Source organism: Palaemon carinicauda, chromosome 36 (genome assembly GCF_036898095.1).
Source record: "Palaemon carinicauda isolate YSFRI2023 chromosome 36, ASM3689809v2, whole genome shotgun sequence".
In the NCBI taxonomy this organism is placed as follows: domain Eukaryota; kingdom Metazoa; phylum Arthropoda; class Malacostraca; order Decapoda; family Palaemonidae; genus Palaemon; species Palaemon carinicauda.
Genome location: NC_090760.1, coordinates 73,198,273 through 73,205,772, shown reverse-complemented (window position 1 = coordinate 73,205,772; position 7,500 = coordinate 73,198,273). Strand labels below are relative to the sequence as shown.

General features: G+C 33.1%; 1 protein-coding gene across 1 annotated transcript in view; it reads right to left on the bottom strand.

Moving 5' to 3' along the window:
* Positions 1 to 7,500, bottom strand: part of LOC137628692 (S-antigen protein-like) — a 16,456-nt gene that overhangs the window by 4,038 nt on the left and 4,918 nt on the right. The gene's annotated exons all lie outside the window — the stretch shown is intronic.

Here is a 7,500-nt window from a genome sequence, read left to right as displayed (position 1 = left end):
ATTGTAGCAGCATCTTATAGCATTTAAATCATGTTTTTTGTAATAGCTTCTTAAGGGATTTAAATCATCTTATTGTAGCAGCATCTTAAGAATTAAGGTTAACTTATTGTAGCAGCATCTTGAGATTTAAATCATATTATTGTAGCAGCATCTTAAGGGATTTAAATCATCTTATTGTAGCAGCATCTAAAGGGATTAAAACCACGGGCGCAACATTATGCAATAAGCTTAAAAGACATAAAATATAATTGTATTTAATAAATTACATAAACATAAAGGAATCGTAAAAGGCAATAGCTTCCGATGGCGTTTAAGAAAAACTCCAACTCCACAAGACTGACGGCTTGAAACACGTCCAATTTTCATCACGTTTAAACTTCGAGAAGTTTTATCACTTTCGAGTGTTTCAAAAGATGCGATTTCAAATTCTATTTTACTCTATTGTTCTTTTTTTTTCTTTCAAGAAAGATTTGAAGGGATGGGGTGGCAGGGAAATCGTAGCTGTTTACTGCTGTTGCATTGCTTCCTTCTATATTCGTGGACAAGGTTTGTATGTATATATATATATATATATATATATCCTTCTATATTCGTGGACAAGGTTTGTATGTATATATATATATATATATCCTTCTATATTCGTGGACAAGGTTTGTATGTATGTATATATATATATATATATATATAAAACACTATGCAAGTAAGCATATGGTGTATATGTGATTGCTTATACTTTCTATAAAAAGGAGTATATTTATGTACTTGTGCACAAATATATATCAACACACGCACAAACATATTATATATATATATATATACACATACATAGACACACACACAAGATGCCCATAGTCGCTTTATAAATGAAGAAAAATACATTACAGAAGCCACTGATGTAATATTTTCATTATATTTCTTCTATGAACTCAGTAGTCATCAATGTTTTCAATTTCCTTGCATTTGTGTATTTCATCTACCTTGATGATTAAAGAGGTCCTGTAAAATGAACCACTAAATTTAATTTAGGAACACATTACTGTGACTTACTGCCACTGATGACTGGGTAGAGAATAGGCAAAGCGGAGATAATTCTGTCAAAGCATTACAATCATGTGATTAACAGACAATGGCTCTTCTAGGAGAAGGACAATCCAAAATCAAACCACTGTTCTCTTGTCTTGGGTAGTGCCATAGCCTCAGTACCATGGTCTTCCACTGTCTTGAGGTGGAGATCTCTTGCTTGAGGTACACTCGGGCACACTATTCTGAGATCTCTTGCTTGGGGGTACACTCGGGCACACTATTCTATCTTATTTTATAGTTTATATAGGAAATATTTATCTGATTGTTGTTTTCTGTTCTTAATATATTTGTTTTCCTCGTTTCCTTTCCTCACTGAGCTGTTTTCCCAGTTGGAACCCTTGGGCTTATAGCATCCCTGCTTTTTCCAACTAGGGTTGTTAGCTTATCAATTAATAATAATAATGATTAGTAATAATAACTGAAGCATCTTTTGAATTTGTGTTTTGTGTTTGTGGGCGAGAGCTTGTTTACGTACTTTTAGTAATTTTAGATTTTATCAGCATTTGTTATAATCAGAATAACTTAAAACTTGTCAAAAATAATTCTACCACAAAACAATGGATATCCAAAGAGAAATCCATATTTAATTTGTTAAATCCTACAATAATACAGTTTAAACTAATATTTCACAATGAAGTCATTTTATTTTTATCCTTGGTTTACCATAATTCTCTTTATGATACCAATTTTCATGGTTAATTCTCAATGTGTATCCTTCTATTAAAACCTATTCTGATACCCAGATTCGTCCAAACTACAGAACTAAGTGTAGAATATATCCAGAGCCCCGTCTGTCATTCCATGCATGGAATAACAGATATAGAGAGACTAGGACAACATAAGATGTATTTACAGACTATTTAATGATCGAATCTTATATAATATTTATCGAAAAAGCTAACGCCGATATTTCAATTTGATCAAGATACACATTGGCGGGTCTACGGGCCCCATAAATACATACCCCTAAAACTGCATTCTGTAATAATGAACGAATTGCAATGATTTTCGACATAGGAGATTTATAAGAACATACATTATTTTGGGCTATATTAATTCAAGCCTACGGAAAAGGGAAGAGTAGACGACCAAGAACATCTTAGGGAAACATCGATCAGGTAATGAGAAGAATTTGGACTCTTCTCCTACTTATGCCATCTGTACAGGTGCCTGACACTGACAGCTAAAACGTTCACTAAGACGTCCCACACAAGAAGTTGAGATTGTACGCTAAAATGACAAAAACGTTTGCAGTTAACCTGTTGGAACGAGTTTCTGCGGATCAAACCTTTGATCGACCGAGTTTCTTTCAGTGATGATGTAAAGTTTCATGCTTCCGGGGAAACTGAACATATAATGTGAGATTTTAGGTATTAGGGCATCCCAGTGTGACTAGGGAACTTCATCGGGATGTAAATGTGTGGTTTGGATCATATGCAATATAAACTCTATGTCTCTTCTTAATGCAGATGTTTATCATGACATTAAGGCAGAATATGTGGACCAAAAAGCTGCATAGATACATAATATCATGCTGGTATATTAATTACATTACGTACAGTTATGAACATTACATTTGCTTTATTATTATTTCGTAGAAGAATGATATTTATTTCCATTCATCTTTGCCCATTACATATACTGTAAGACCACTTTTTCATTATGCATCGTGGCAACAATGTAATTATATGTCAACACTGCTTTTCTTTCCGCCATGTGCATAGAGTAGTCAGTCGTTGTTCAGTGGTCACTGTATCGACGAGCATGGACCTGCTTCCCGCTGCTTGTCACATTTATGTCCGTTTATCTTCATTATACAAGATTTTAAAGAACCTACTATTTTAAATTGTCACCCTCCATTATATTTATCACATGGATGTATGTGGCAGTATCACACACAAAAGCTAGATGACCTTTTGCCAACCGTCCTTTAAAGGATTTTAAAGTGTTTCAAAGGTCATAATGATTGGACAGTGACAATGCCCTAGAGACTGGCTACATATACTCATGATCAGCGACCTAGGCACTCCCCCACCCAAACTAGAGATAGGAAATAGCTACAGATGACTCAGCATGTCCATCTGTAGGCCTCCCCCAAACTCCCCAAGGATTGTGAAGTTTCCGACTCTACAAGAAATTATCCAGCTAGAGCGGATCTTAAATCTAAGTCCAGTAGATCGCTAGGAAGGAACATTTCAATTAGGCCACCACAACCCAAACTATACTCAATTTATTTATTAATGAGGCGCATTTGTACCGACTCACAGCGGGTGCCATTTTAGCTCGGCAAAGTTTCCTGTTATTTGATTGGTTAAAATTATCTTGTCCAACCAATCAGCGATCAGGAAATTTTTCCGAGCTAAAAGGGCACCCCTCCAAGTGGGTACAAATCTGCCTCACTAAAAGAATTGACTATAGAAGGCATGTCCCCCCTTTGGGGAGAGCATATCTTGGGATCCTACCTGAAACATTTTTAGACGAACAGACTGGAAGGGATAGCTTAATTTCTTGGCTATTACAGTCGCTATAGTCAATTCTTTTAGCGAAGCAGATATGCACCGACTGGCAGGGGTGTCCTTTTAACTCAGAAAAGTTTCCTGCTCGCTGATTGGTTGGACAAGATCATTCTAACCAATCAGATAGCAGAAAACTTTTCCGAGCTAAAAGTACACTGCTGCGAGTCTGTGCAAATGCGCCTCATTAAAAAAAAAAAAAAAGTATAAATATCACTTCCCTGGACTTCTTTCTATGGGGCTGTATTAAAGATATCGTGTATGGACCAAGAGGATACGGCTTATCATTGATTTCAAGCAAAGGATCATTGATGGACATTGTCATCATTGATAAAACTGTACTAGAACCAAAATAACAAGAAATCGAGGGACCATTTGATATTCTTCGTGCAACTAATGGTGGCCACAGAGAGGTGGATGAGAGGTGTATCAAATGAATCATTAAACTCTTCAATACATACTCATCATTTTGCAAAGATTTTCACATATTTGTCGATTAATTACCATTTGTGATATATCTTATAAATTACACACATATGTATAATATATATATATGTGTGTATATATATATATATATATATATATGTATATAAACACATATATTATATATATACATATATATACATATGTGTATATATACACATATATTATATATACATATATATGTGTATATATACACATACATATATATACATTTACATATATATATATATATATATATATACATATATATATATAAATATTATATATATATATATATATATAGGCAGTAGGTAGTGGGTTGGCCAAGGCACAAGCCACAGGTTTAAATACTACCGCTAGAGAGTTATTGGCTCCATTGACTGGCTAGACAGTACTAAATTGGATCCTTCTCTCTGGTTACGGTTCACTTTACCTTTGTCCTACACATACACTCAATAATCCAGCCTATTCTTTACAGATTCTCCTCTGTCCTCATACACCTGACAACACTGAGATTACCAAACAATTATTCTTCACTAAGGGGTTAACTACTGCACTTTCTTCTTGGTAAGGGCAGGAGAGACTCTTTAGCTATGGCAAGCAGCTCTTCTAGGAGAAGGACACTCCAAAATCAAATCATTGTTCTCTAGTCTTGGGTGGTGTCCATAACCCCTGTACCATGGTTTTCCAGTGTCTTGTGTTAGAGTTCCTCTTGCTTGAGGGTACACTCGGGCACACTTTTCTATCTAATTTCTCTTCCTCTTGTTTTGTTTAAGTTTTTATTGGTTATATAGGAAAAATATATTTTAATGTTGTTACTGTTCTTAAAATGTTGTATTTTTCCTTGTTTTCCTTTTCTCACTGGGCTATTTTCCCTGTTGAGTCCCTCGTGCTTATAGCATCCTGCTTTTCCAACTAGGGTTGTAGCTTAGCAAATAATAATAAAAATAATAATAATAATAATAATAATAATAATAATATATATATGTATAATAATAATAATAATAATATAATAATAATAATATTAATATACATACATACATATATATAGTATATATATATATACACACAGACATAAAAACACAGAAAAACTATAAAAAGATGTTCTGAGGACTTTGTTCTGCAGTGGACTGGTAACGGCTGATGAGGATAATTATGTGGACTTAATTTCTATTCAAATCTAGAAAAGCCTAAAAAATAAACAAGGAACATCGAGCCATTCATCTCCGGCCAGGTAAAAATCTATGAAAAGGGAGAGAGAGTGAGTTTGCGGATAAACACTACGGTCAATGCTACCCACATTTCACTTAGAATAGCCTCTCGCTTTTACCTGAAAGAAGCACATAAAAGGTTCTGAGCGATACCAATGCTTTTATTCTTACTGTGAAGATATGGGTTAAAAGGCTGTGGATCACCTCGTAAATCCATTTGATATACTTTTCTCTATTTTCTTATTTCAAGTCTTTCTTTCTACCAATGAAGTTTTCTGACATTTATCTTAGGTCCTCCAATTTCGAGAAAATCGATCTATCCTTGATTGACTAACCAGGATGTAATCAATTTACCCTAGTTCCTCTCCATATATAATCAACTTAACTAAGTCCCTTCTTATTTGTAATTCTGTTTATCTATTGCAATTAAAACATTATCAGCAATATTTTGGACTATATTTTATTATACACTAATTGTTATTTATATAGTGTATATCTTTTATCAAAGAAACTTAGAAAATATAAGATTAATACTCCATCACGCCTTCTCTCTCTCTCTCTCTCTCTCTCTCTCTCTCTCTCTCTCTCTCTCTCAAATAGTGCGGTTGGTATCAGAAGAGGATCACAGGTGTGAAGGAGGATTGAATTAAATGTTTAATCAGTGACGGATCTTTTATCTAAGTCGTTATCTTCTGTAGTGGAACATACGTGTTTATATCTACTTTGATATCTATAGCATAAAGAGAGTCTATGTTGATTTATATTCATTAACATAAAACTGAAAATATCCAAAATAATGATGATGATAATTGCATAATTATATGTTAAGATTTACCTTATGTATTTTCAGGCACTGATAAAAGAATAACTCACTCTCTCTCTCTCTCTCTCTCTCTCTCTCTCTCTCTCTCGCTCTCTCTCTCTCTCTCATATGAGACGATTTTTTTCATATAAATAATGCTTCCACAAAATTATTAAATTAACTCTCTCTCTCTCTCTCTCTCTCTCTCTCTCTCTCTCTCTCATTTGAGACAAATTTTCATACAAATAACACAGAAAAATACTAAAATTAATTCTCTCTCTCTCTCTCTCTCTCTCTCTCTCTCTCTCTCATTTGAGAACAATTTTTAAACAAATAACAAAAATATTGAAATCAATTCTCTCTCTCTCTCTCTCTCTCTCTCTCTCTCTCTCTCTCTCTGTAGGTTTTATTTACATGATTTAGGTATACATGAAGCTCCTAAAAGGTAAATAACATTAAACAAGTGTTACCAAATAACATACTTGAAACTACAAGGAAAACCTCACCACGAATTCAACAAGAAAGTCAAACTCATTGTGGCAACACTGAATAAAGCCACTGATCTTTGAGGGCACTATTTGTACTATATTTCAAACATATTATTGTTATACATTTCAAAATAAAATCATACAAAGTTAAAAGTAAAACTGAGAGTGTATATTAAAAAAGAAATCATTGAAAATGTAATATTGATATTAAAATATACTGTCCCAGGATATCTAAAATTGGCAACAATGGAAAGCGTGGAAAATTGCTTTCAAAAGTTGAAAAGCATTTCCATATATCAATTTTACAATTTGTACGAATACAGATAGTTTCATTTTCGAAAGGTAAGTGTTCATATCCCTTTAAAATTAAAAGAGAAATATTACGAAGTATTTCAGCAGTTGAGCTGCATGAATATATATATATATATATATATTATATATATATATATTTATATATATAGTGAACATTGCTCGTCCTCTGGAGTCAGAGTTAAGCAACTGTAAAAATAATGATGTGTCTGAAACGTATTGCGAAATATACACATTTCTTATTTCTTTTCTTAACAATCTTTAATCTTGATGTTTTAAACTTTATTTACTTTCTTAAACTTTTAATAATATAAAAAATCTTTAATCTTGATGTTTTAAACTTTATTTGCGTACTTTTTTTTTTCTATTTTCTAACTTCTAAATAAATTATCATCTCCCCGATATAATAAAAAGCATTATATATATATATATATATATATATAAGACATCCACACCCACACACACAAACACTTACGCGCGCACACACACACACACATATATATATATACTAAATATATATATATATATATATGTGTGTGTGTGTGTGGTGTGTGTCTGTGTGTGTATACTTCTGTGACGCTGAACAGTAACCACTCAGAAAACAATTTTCCCAAACTAAAGTGTTATAGTTA